The sequence below is a fragment of the Geospiza fortis genome, unplaced genomic scaffold, assembly GCF_000277835.1.
Source record: "Geospiza fortis unplaced genomic scaffold, GeoFor_1.0 scaffold92, whole genome shotgun sequence".
Classification (NCBI taxonomy): Eukaryota; Metazoa; Chordata; class Aves; order Passeriformes; family Thraupidae; genus Geospiza; species Geospiza fortis.
Window position 1 is genome coordinate 2,516,498 of NW_005054389.1, and position 13,132 is coordinate 2,529,629.

Sequence of the window (13,132 nt, forward strand, 5' to 3'; positions counted from 1 at the left end):
CTATCCTGAAGACTGCAGCCAAACCAGCAAAGATTTAAGGAAATGACTCACAGTACTCACAAGAAAGAAAAATATCATAGTAATGGCAAGGAAAGCTAGGTTAATGTAACCAAACTGTTCAAGTCAAGTTTACTAGCCCACAGAGGCAGAGACAGGAAGCACTGACAGGACTGAATAACATTCCTAAAACAAGTCTGTAACACTGTTTTGTTAGGTCAGTGACTGTAAATGTTCAAGAACTCCAGTGAGCATGTAGGAATACATTTTGCTCTTGGATGTTTTCACACAGATATGTTGGAGTAAATGACTTTGGACATGAAACAGATAAAGATTTGATCCAGAGATCTCAGAATGGTTTTTGATAATGCCATCAAGTATATGCTTCAGTTTGCTTAATAAGTACCTAGGTCTCAAATGCTAGTATGCTAACTTTTAAAGGGTTGTTGTCAAAAAAAAAATCCTGTGCTTTTTTTTTATTTTTTGGGCGAATGTTTATACTGCCCTTAAAAAAATAGAGGCTGCCTCTAAATGTATTTATTAGCAAGATTGATCCTGTAGGAATGCTCTCTGTCCCGTGCATGAGTAGGCTACAAAGAGTAAAGAAAAGCCTGAGATTTCAGAATCAACTGAAATGCTTATGCTGTAATGTAGCATTTATTTCTAAAGTTAAGCACTTATTTTAATGATGTTTTTCTGGAATAATTGTTGTTGCCTTCAGCAGACTCTCCCGTGCGCCAAGATAGCAGGGCTGCCTGACTGAGAGCCTTTTTTTTACCCAAAAAGCAGTCAAGTGGTGACAGGATGATGGTAGTGGGCACAGGATAGCACACAGTCCTGATGGATCTTATTCAGAACATGGTCACCTTGAGGGTGGTCATTTACTGTAGCACTTATACAGGGAGAGTGTTACCTTTTCCTATGGTTTAGTCTTCCTGCAAAGCTGGGGCCAACACTGGGATTAAAGTAAATTTGCTTTTTTAAAGCATTGTTTGGAGAAGTGGCTGGCTGGGGCTGCCAGTCACAAGTCACCATAGGTGTGGGGTATAAAGGTATCTATACAGCAGGTGTGAAGTGCAAGCCACATTATAAAGGCATTATTATATGTGCCTACATTCTGTGTGAATGCCATGCTGTTTAATCTAGGGCAGTCACCAGAGCAGTTTCAGCTATGCAGGTATGTCTTCTATAGCAGTCTGAGAGGCTTGGATGGCTTCAAGGTATGTGGCTTGCTGCACTTTGTCACTAATGCCAAGATATGGAGCGATATTGTGCTTTTCTGGAAGTGTATTGCACTTCTGTATGTGGTTATAATGCACAACTCTGCATGGATGAAATGCAAAATCATCCAACAGTCTTCCTTTTTGGTCCTAGTACATGCACTTTAAATGAGAAGAATAACTAACTTGACTTGGTTAACCCTAGGGGAAGGCCTTTTAATTATTAACTTAAATAGTTGTGGGAGCTTTGCACATTTTGCTCCAAGAATGTTTTGCATTTTATGCTGAAATGGGCTGAGTGTGTCTTATCTGATTCTGCTGGGATATTTAAAATAAATCTTTTGAATCTAGTACAAAAGCACTGGCTGAGACTATTTAGCTAAATCAATCCACACAGGTGCAGCAGGGATTTCAACTGGCAAGAGAAATGCTTTTCCATACAGCCATCATGCCTGAGACAGAGCTGATGGAGTTTGGGAAGAGCATTGTGATTTTGCAGGGTGATGGAAGAGCAGGGAGGTGAGGGCTCTCAGTTATGAGGTGTAACTGAGAATATTGCAGCCCAAGGGATTCTGCACAGGTGCTGTGTTCCAAATGATGCTCCCTTAACTAATCTGTACCTCTCCTGAACCCATTTTCTGTAACAAACTGCACAGTGCTGCTGTGGCAAAGGGCATACAGGACTTGAGGTGAGGGAAGATGAAAGGTACTTGATCATTGTGTAGTGAAAAAAAATCAAAAAATTCTATACAACAGACAATCCTCTCCCAGTGGCTGAACAGCTATGGCAGTGATGCTGAACACTGATGTAGAGAAGAGACTTCCTGAACCTCCTTGCAGAGTGTACTGGTCCAGAGACACACCTGCAATGTCCTGTGCCTCAGGAGGGGAGGGAGGGCAGGATTCAGATACCTGGGAATACCACAGCACCAATGCTTGGCTAATACCACAAAACCATGGACACACATATTTATTAGTATTTACATATATTATAGAAATATTTTTATATATTTTATATTCATATATGATTATATAAATATATTTATTCGTATTTTTCTATGGACACAACTGTTGTGAAGTAGCTCAGGCTGACTGATTGTGCATTCATACCTTGATATTAGCATAGCTGGATGATTGTGGACAGTGTGTGGGATGATAAAGAAAGGCATTGCTCACTGTGGTGCTTAAACCTGGCTTCGTGTGTACAAACAAAACCACCATAATCAATGGGCTTAATTGACTGAATTCATGTGTCTGCTTAATTCGTGCTGGAAGGGAGGGCTACTTCCAGCTGTGGCATGCGCAACAATGCATTTCAGGAGGAAAGCATGATCCCCAACAGCATGGCATGAGAAGGAGATTAAAATTTGTATTTGACTGGTAAACACAAGCCTGAAAGAGACAAAGCATGGCAAGTGGAACATAACATGCAGTGAGGAATAGGGTTTTGAAAGGTGGATTGTTGCCTGCTTAAAAACAGGTGTTTTAATTGGGGGCACAGGCATTTGAACACTTTTCCCACACCTTAGTAGGAAAAAGTTCTATAAGGACATTTAGGAAAACCTATTTGCTACTAATACCATTTATTAGTATTTTTCTCTGTATTTATTAGTATTTTTCTCTGTATTTATTAGTACTATTAGTATTTTTCTCTGTATTTATTAGTATTTTTCTCTGTATTTATTCTGGTTTTGAGGCAGCTTTGTCAGTTAGATATCATTCCCATTCTGGTGAAAACTCATCTTTTTCTGTCATGGAGCTGATAAAACAATAGCTAATCATTGAAAAGCTTCCATGTGCTCGCACCAGGTTAAGTTTCACAAGCAGCATTCCTGGGTCTTAGAAATGAGCTGCTGTGGCACTGTGATTCCTGAGCTATGAGAAAATGTTTTCTTTGGTTTACAGGTGGGTTAATATTGGAAATGCCTATGAACAGTGCCAGGTATTATTTGCTATGATAAGGAACAACAGTTTAGTTTTAATCTTGTGTTTGGGTGAAATCCATCAGTCATGTACACTTAGATAGTATGGACCGAGCAAATTTCAGAATTACTTTTTAGATTTTTGGGATCTTTCTACTGTAGTTCTAGAAATGTAGACAGGTCCAAAATGTGATTTTTCATTTCTTGTTTTCTTTCTTAGAGTGTGTTAACTAGATCAGAGTTGTGTTTTGTAAAAAAAATGCCTGTTTTTTACACTTGTAGCTCAGATACTACTCTTAAAGGCAGTATAATAAAGCAAGGATTAGTTAAATTGGTGATTTTTTCACTTTCATGCAAGTGAAACTTGAGCTATTAGAAAAGATTGCATTTCTAGACTCTTACACATCTTTTGCCCATGCAGTTACTTTAATGTTTAGTCTGTTCTTAGTATTTGGGGATCATTTTCCACAGATTTTGCTTACTTTTGTTGGAATGGACCAGTCTGGCTGGAAGAGGAGGTGGTTCTGGGGCTTTGCAGGGTTTTTACTCTCCCTTCACCAGCGTCATGGTTTCTTTCAGGTTTTTTGCTCAGCCAGTGGCCCGTTAGGGATTCTCCAGCAGCCTCTACTCAGGCTTTACTCCCCCTAGAGCAAGCCAGAGCTCTGCAGTGTAGTGAGTGGAATCTGCTCTGGATTGAGCAGCTCAACCCAAGACGACCCAGGTCTGAGAAGCGCCTGCAGGGCCGTGGAGAGGAAAGCATCCCAGTCATTGGCTTGTCTATGGATAATTGGCATTTTGTATGTTTTTTACCATAAACCATGGACAGTCAGTCACTAGAAGCTAAATAATAAAGGACCTAAGCAGTGACTTTCAACATGCTGAATTCAAACATAAACACAGCATGAAATGACCTGTGGACCTTCACCTTCCTTGCAAGATGTGTGATTAAAACAAAAATTAACCCAGAAACATTCTTAACTTAGTGAAGAATATGCTGTTGCTGACCTGGATTGACACACTGACCCAGTACAGTGGGAATAATCCCTGACAGTTTATTTGGCTCTTAAGATGATGTAATAAATTTTAGTATGACTATGAAATATTGTTTAATGTACAAATGGGTTCCTTGTGTTTTTCCCCTAGTGGTTTTATGAGTTCTGGTCCATTGTTTTGAATATATCATTGCTTTTCCATCTTGCTGTCAAGTAGAATGGCTGGAGATTCTATGATTCAGGCATGGTATGAAAACACATTGTGTCCAGGGCTTTGGGGTAAGGATTTCTGTGAGTAAGAACATGGCACTGGACTCAGTTGCTTAGTCAGATGTATCAGCAATATGCATAATGTACCAATGTCCTGGTGTTTATGCAGCTGGATGAGGATGTTGTCTTAAAAAGCAATCTGCATTTAATAGTTAAAAAAAAATTGTCAGCTATTTGGTGTATTTTTGTTATGTAAGAAAGATACATTTCTTTTCCTCTCTGACAAACGAAATAAGCTGTTGCTGGAGTTTTCTGTAGAGCTGGAAAGTAAATGTACCTCTAATAGTTTATGGTGGCTCGAAATCAGCGTTGGTAGAATGCCTAAAAATTCCTGCTTCCTGTTGAAAGTACATTCAGCACACTGGGACACATTTGTCTGGATGTGATCACTGGGTCTACTTTTTTTATTTACACTAAATTTGCAGTGATTCCTGTTATTTCAAACCACATACACCCACACAGCTATGGTTACTTGGAATCTGTCTTTGACTGGAACATATCAGGAGTAATTGGGTTGGTATGCCATCTTTTGTTGATAATTAGAAAGTCTTGGATCTGACACAAGAAGCTAACAAATTCCCTGTACTTAGCCATATGCTTTAGAAGTTCTTGCAACAGCAATTTTCAGGTCATTTGTCTGGCTAGAACTTGAGAAGAAACATATGGCTACTGCTTATGTCCTGCCCTATTATTCTTAAGAGTATTATTTCATAAACAGAAAAGAGCTCATTAGCTAGTAAATTATTCATAGACCTTGCTGGAATTGTACCAGATATGCACAGGGACTCTTGAAAGGGTCTTTTTTAACAGCCCACATTTGGAATTGTCTGGGCAGAAATATATTTTTCTTTTCAGTAAGACAAATAAAACCCCACAAAGCCGTTCATCTCAGTTAAATCCAACTGTATGGCAATTTCATGTTAAATACTTCTCATGTATGATTAAAAACCACTTACTAATAAATCTTGGCTGTAGCTGCAACTTGCATTCTGATGAACTGTGTATCACTTATAGTAAGTAATTAAAGAGCTCATATGCATAGCAAAGAGGACTATCTTTAATTACGACAATCCCAGTTCCAATTGTCCTTCCTGGTAATGTTCAAATATTCTCTGGTGCCACCTAATGGTAAAATTGTCCAGTTACTCTGGAGTGAGAATAAACAATGGGTGCCCACGACATTTATTGCTGCACTTAGGCCCATTGGGATCGGTGTTGTGGCCTGAGTATGCATGTCATAAAAAAGAGGCTCCTGACCCTAATTGCTTCCAGTCAAAACATTTCACTGCTAAAGGAAAAAGTGCAGTAAACCCCACAGTACTTCCTTTAACTTTTCTAACTGAACAGTTTTTTAAAAGGTTTGGACACAAGCCTGAACCGAACCAAACCAAACTAGAGCTTAAATCCAAGCTGTGTTCTGACAGTAACCCATAATTTCCTAAAAGCCAAATGGTGTTCACCCTTATTCTACTGGGAATCCAACATTTAGATTTGTGATATAGCTTTGTGTTTTTGTTTTTTTTTTTCTGTATTCTTGCCACAATGCTGCAATTTCCAGGAAATGGAGAGATGCCTCTCTGGCTGTGGGATATGCAGTAAGGATAGAAGTGAACGGAGCCCCTCACTTTCACCCTTTCTATAGCCCCTGGGTGTTGTGGATGGCTGGAGACAGGACAGGCAGGGTGCAGAAGGCCAGTCTCTTTACCTGCCCAAAGTAACCTTTATGGCACATGGATCTGGCTCCTTGCTGTCTGCAGGCTGTAGGTAGCTTTCTAGTTTTCCTTTTAAATTTAGTCTTTCCATTATCTTTTTATTTCCATTTAAATATGCTCTAGCAGTGGGAAGTGAGCATGCTTACAGTTTTACCTGGGGCCTTGCTATGACAGTTTACTTTCTTTTCTTGGAGTGGATGGGCAACTGTTCTGTAAGGGAAGAAAAAGTAACTTCCTGCTCTAAATAAAGAAAAAATGCATGTGAATACTTAGTTGGTTTGAGCCTGGTGCTAATGATGCCAAGGCTGTGTGTTCCATCTCTGTATGGGCCATTCACTTAAGGGTTGGACTCAATGATCCTTGTGGGTCTTTTCAGAATGCTCTGTGATAATTTATCTCAAGTTAGTAGTGAAAGGAACTGTAGTGAGGCAATAATAGATGTAATTCTATGATTCTTATGAGAAGCTGGTGGGAGGGACAGTGTAGCCAAAAGATGTTGCAAAAGAACTACTTAAATGAGCTATTTCCCAATCCTCTGGAAAAGAATGTTCGGTATGTTTTGACTGATCAATTCTGCTATCGCACATTTTCTGAATACCTGGTTTAGATGGAATTAATAGAGTTGAGGCAAATAAACAGCAATACCCTAGAGACAAGGAACAGTTTTATCCAAATAGCTGAAATATTAGATTTGCTGCCAATTTCTGAGACTCAAAAGGCTATTGAATAACGTAACTGTCAGTAATTCTAGTCAGGACTGTCTGTGCCCAACACAATGTGAGCTGCAGACTTCTGCTCTAATGTCCTTTCTAGCACCAGACTTACAGTTCTGAATCACCTTTCTATTCCATTGTGGAGTCCTTTCTTCAAGAACAACCACTCTTGCAAATGAAAACCATTTGCATGAGTGGGAGTTGTGATATTGCTTTTGGAGAAGTTTCATTTCCAAGTGAGTTGTTCTGCTACTTAGCTATGGATTAGTTGTATTTTGGAGTTAGAATTGGCTGCTTCTTTGTGGAAATTCTCTTTTGGGAGGAATAAAATAAAACACCTTTCTGCTTTCTCCTGGGTATTCTAGAAAACATTGCTATTGGGCATTATTACATGTGAATAACATGGATAAAGTAGTCACTGTGAAAGTGGCATTTTTTCCCTTTGCATAAGCATGACTAGAGAGGAAAATATTGTGGGCCAAATTGTTTGCAGATGTAACTGTTGTGGTTTCATTGAGTTACAGGCAGATTTGAAAAGATTGTCCCAATAGGAGATAATATGTGCAAAACACTGCTGATGGTCTGGCCAATTTGTGGGTTCTCAGTCTGAGCTGAGAAGCTGGCACTCTGTTTTTGAAAATCTGGCTTTCAGGACTGTACTATGTTACAAAAGCAGAGGGTTTGGCCCACATATGAAACTAACTGCCAGAATAGAAGTACTTTCTTTTTATTTTTTAGGCCAGCCCAATAATAAAATTGTGTTTCCTTCCTTGAGTTGTAGATAAAGAAAAGAATCCTTTTCTGTGGGTGGATGGCTCTTGTCCTCAAAGGCACTTGTCACTGACTGTAGTGCTTAATATTGGCTCCCTCTTTGGCTGGGATTCTTCTAGAGGAAAAAAAGGCCAAAGAATTCAAGTTAAAGTTTTCTACCATGAACAGAAAACATCTTAATCCTTCCTGTTTGTCACTGTAAGCAAACTGCTCTTGCTTTCATGATCCCTCATGATCTGCAGCTCGTAGGCCCCAGTCATGGGTAGCTGTCAACTCCAAATGCTTACAAGCCATGAACCTGGCCCCAAGTCATGAGACTGAGGTACTGTTAAGCCAAGTAGCTCAAGCTTAGGACCACTTTCTGTGTGTCAGGAATGGGGAGAAAGGAAAGAAGGAATGAACTCCCTAATTGTGGGAGCTCAGTGGGTGAAGCCTCAGGAGATGAGCGCTTGTCAGCACTGCAGTCAATAGCAGCAGTTCTGCTCTGGCTCTCTGGTTGTGTTTGCAGCCTTGGGTGAGACACATCATGTCCTAAACTCAGAGTGGAGCTGCATTTAATCTCTTTAGAACTATCACCTGCCTGGACAAAAAGTGTGAGACCCGGCACTGGCATTTCCTATCTTTAAAACTGAAGTTCTTCTTATCACTAGTACCACCTCAGCTATGCTGGCTAGTACCACTTTGGGTGTTGCTGGGCTGGTTTTTGAACCGTATGTCCCAGAGGAAGATGAAAAGCAGGGTGGCTAGATTTTGGCTATTTGCTTTGAGGCCCTGTTTGGGTTTTGTGGTGTTTTTCATGTAGCAGATATGTCAGATGTGAGATCCAGGCCTAACAGCACATTACCTTGACAGTGGACTCTGTGTGGTTATTTTCAGAGGCCTCTGAAGGAGACTCAGATTGAGCATTTCCTTAGGATCATAGTCTTGGAGCAGAAAAACTGCATGCTGGGCTCTCCTATGAGTCACAGGCTAAAGGAATACTAGGGGCTTAGTGGGTTTGTATGCTGGCAGAGAACCCTGGAGACAGAAATTAATCAGTAGTGAAGCTCAATCAAATGTAATCTTCTTGCTTCTGGAAGGAGAATGAAATAATTGCTGGTATCAGTTACCTCCGTGGTGCTGGTGCCTGGAAAATGCTGTGGGAAGGGCCAGGACTGATGTATCTCACTGGCAGCCCTTATCAAGGCTCCTGCAGGGCCTTTCTGAAAATGAATGTCATTCCAGGCTAATCTGTCCAGGCAAATAGGCTTCCTGTCCATAGTAGGTAACTTATAAAAATGTGAGCTGGATGCAAAATGTGGATCCAGGTTTGGCCCCCTGTTTCCTTAGAAGCTTCTAACAAATTTGAATTTTACCTCATTGCTTTCAGATTCTTCATGGTTTTCTTCTGCTTTCACCCTGACTCCTGGAGGTCTCCCTTCCTACTGAGTTCTGCTTTCAGAGTGAATTACCATGGGAGTCTGAGACAATCTGAGCTTCTGGGCCACCTTCTCAGAGCCCCTCTTGTGTCACTGACACCAATGTCTGCAAAAAGAAACAGCATCTCTGGCTCTTTGACTTGGTCCCTTCTGCTGTCAGCCCTGTCCTTGTTCACGTGCTTTTGTAAACCTGAGGGGGAGAAGTAGAATTTCAGAGAGCTTTCCTCAATGAAAAAGCAGTATAGTTCAGGGTCTGCAGTTTTTTGGGGATGGCTCCTGGCCCCTGTAAGCAAATCCTTAGTCTTTTATAAAGGCTACAAGGCCAGTGACCGAATTCCCCCCAGAAAAGGGTCCTGACAAACTGCAGTCTGTTTCCTGTGTCCCAGAGTATGGGTGGGACATCCAGCTCCAGTGGGAGGTCAGTCTCTAAATGTTGGTGAGTCAGGGAAGTAATATTCCAGAGAATGTCCCTCAGTACAAGGGAACTACAGGAGAAGAGATGGCGTGCCTGGGATGGGAGCTTGCTGAGCAGATTGTGCCTGAAATAAGACTCCCCACCTGAGCATGATGAAATCTATGGGACTTCATCTGAGGCAGTGGGAGTACTGGTGTTTCTGCCCTTTTAGCAAGTGCTTGTCTCTTACTGTTCCTTGTCTGTTAGGTTTTACAACTTAATTTTAACAAAAATCCCTCAAGCTTGGAAGACGTAAAAGACTACAAGAAAATAAAATGTGAGCTCTTTGGATTTTTTTTCTTCTATCCGTTCTTCTTAATAATCTTACCAGAAAGATGCTTGACTTGTTAAATTTGCTGAGATATTTGTTGCTGATAAACGTTATCGAGCACGCTCTGTGCTCCTTCTGCAGCCGGGGAGTGCCCTCTGGTGTTTGCAGTTCTGGCGGCAGCGCGGTGCTCCGAGGGCTGCCCGGGATGCTCCGGGCCCATCCTTGACTTGCATGGCATTTCTGGGCAGAGGAATGCATTGCAGCAGCGAGACACACTCGTTGTTTGCCTCTTCTAGTAAACCGATCTCCTTTTTTACAATGCTGTTGTTTAATATTCCCTGGCAGGCTTGTCCATGAAATCCCTGTTGCTGTGCAAGAGAAGCACGCTGGCCTGGCTTTGTTACACTGCTGGTGTCTCAGCCCTGCACGTGCAGAAGAGGGAACACTGACGAGCAGCCACACATTGTTTGTTTCCCTTCTGCCCCCAAAGCCACCCTCTATTTTGTTTTGCCTGGCTGGTTGTTTTGCTGAATGACTACTCAGTCATCCATTTTTCTCTAAATGCCAGAGAGCTTCAGCTGCTCTAACAGCACCTGAAAGCCTTTGGCATTTTGGGGTCACTGGTCTGTACTTGCTGTCAGTGCTAATGCTCTTTGATTTTCAATATTAGATTTTATGCCTTGTGCAAAGCTGTGTGTGGCCAGGATGTTTAACTGCAGTGTCCATGGCTCATAAATTCTTAACCCACAAAACCCAACAGGGAATAGTAAGGAAGCCCAAAATGAGGGTGGTGTGTGTGCATGTAAACCAACACTTGAGCTCTGTGTCTTTCAAAGGAAATAATGAGCAGAATTTTGCCTTGGCACCACAGGCCAAAGTAGGAGAATATTTTAACATGTTGTTGAAGCTGGAAGGGAGTCTTCCAAGTGGGAAAGCGTCAGCCAGAAAGAGATTGCAAGATACAAAGTTGAAATTAAGTGTTTTTTTTTTTCTTTTAATGCCGTGAATGTGGGAAGATAGAGAACAATTCATTAAACTACCAGGTCCATTTGGGAGGCTATTTAAATTTATTAGCAAACAAAAAGTAATAGGAAATAAAAAAATGGGCTGTTACATACAGGAAAAAAGAAAGGAATGAACCATATAGATGATTTTTGCTGTCAGTTAAATATTAACTCATAAATGCCATTAGTCCATGAACCCAGTGTCTGAAACCTCTGCACAGCTTTTAGACAGCAGTATCTTTCAAAGTGTATCAATTTAACAAGCAATTGTTACTGACTTGGGTCACATTTCAAAGTCCCTATCAGTAGCAGTTCTATGAAGCACTGAAAGGTGATGCTGAAGGGCCCCTCATTGTTCTGGTTTGTGCCCAGCAGTAACACAGAATAGTAAACTTAGGCCCATGCTCTGTTATTTCACTGCTTCCCATACCAGCACTTCATTTTGCCAATTCTAGGTTTCATTTGTGAGGCTGAGCCCACTGGGAAAGTGGATGTGGAGTTAAACCTGTTGTCTCTGCTATCCTTTTGGTACCTGACCCTCACTTCCCATGTGCAGGGGGTGTCATGGCAGTGGAGCAATTCTGTAAAAAAGCTGGGAGGAGAAGCATGGCCTTTGATCTCAGCTGTGACAGGACTTGACATACATTAGCCAGGGAAAATGCTTTGGCCTGATAATAATGTTGATGGCTTACTTTAAATGATCCACAAGACCAAGACATTGCTCTAAAATGTTCTCCATGAAGAGATCTGTCTGTGCTTCTGGTGTGAGTCAGATTGAACAGGGATGGGAAGAGCTGATGGCAGCTTAGGACAGGCTGAGCCGAAGGCATGGAGCCTCTAAAATTTGAGCAGGAAGGACTGCAGGAAGCATGAAGACAAGAAAGGAGAAAAGGCTTGGGAAATGCTTTTGGTTAGACATGGCCCAGTAGGCCAGGACTACCCCAAGGAGGGGAAAAGGAAAGATGCCAAAGAGCTCTGAAATAACAGGAACTTGTGGGTGCTGAAGATGAGGAGCTGTGCACATAAGCAGCTGGCTGTGTAGGGGAGGGAAGAGCGCCAAGGGTGTAACACAGCACCTTTGGTTTTGCTGTGGATAAGCCTGAGAAACTTTCAGGACAGCACTGAGCCCCAGCTCAAACCAGTGCACCCAGAGGCCACTCAGGAGCAGGGGCTGGGCATGAGTGAGTTGAGTACAGGCTTGCAGCCTGGTGCAATCACAGTGGAAAGATCAGTGGAGAGGAACATTCCCTGCTGCTCCTGGGCTCTGTTACAGAGCATGGCTGGCTGCCCACATGAGCAAAGTGGGCTGCTGCCTGGAGGGCAGGTACCTGCTCTGCTGTGTCAGAGGTGATGGGCTGTAACAGAACACCATGTTCCTCTCTCCAGCCCAGCTCTCTGCTGAGTGCTCAGAGGGGGCCTTGGCTGATGGAGGGCCTGGTGTGTGTGGGAGAAAACTCCTTCTGTGAGTGAGGGACTGGCATCAGCCCTCCCAGCAGCACCAGTGCTCCCTGCCCTGCCTGGCTCCCAGCCTGGCTGCAGGACCAGTAAGCTGTGCCCTGCAGAGCTTCCCACTGGGCTCTGCCTTGGGGGGAAGTGGGGCATGTGGGGCAGGGACCAGGGGGAGGAGGATTAAAGAGCAGCTGGTGAGTCTGGGCAGAAGAGAATCTCCTGGCTCTTTTCAAAGTCCCTGTGAAATAGCTGCTGTCCTCCCAACCTGAACTCCTCCCTTACAGGTTCATAACTCTCAGCCAACTTCATGTAACACTGTGCCACCTCGGACTGCTCAGCTCTCTGCCCTCTTTCAGGCTCTCCCTCTATCCCTTCCTCACATCTCTTGACTACAGCCTTAAACCAGGATATTGCTGAGAAGCCCAAGGCCAGTTCCATTGTAAAAAAACCCTGCTTTAGTAGAAACACTGGTACTGGTCAAGGTGCCAATGTATCTTCTTCCAAAGGACGTTTTTGTGGCATTTCTGTATAGAGGGCAAAAAGCAAGGGTTAATGCTCTGCCAGACTGAGGGCAGGGGATTAAGAATATATTGTATCTGCAGTTAGACAGATCTTCCTGCTCCTCTATTATAGTTGTGGTTGTTATTACAGTCAGTTGTAGGGCATCTAAGTGAAATTCATCCACAATGTAAGTGCCTGGAATTGAGAAGGAAGGCAGAAAACATTGAGATTTCCAAGTAGAGATGACCTCTGTTGCTCTCTGAGCTCAGATTATTTTTGGCAGGAGGCAAATGAAGCGAGGGCCTGCCTTGGAATGAAGGCAGAGCAGCTGCCAGCCCCTGTAATTAGCCAAAAGGCTGTGGAGTGTGGGCAGGAGGCTGCAGAGCACGTGGCTCCTGCTGTGGCCCTGCTGAGCCCAGAGCAGTGCCTGCAGGAATG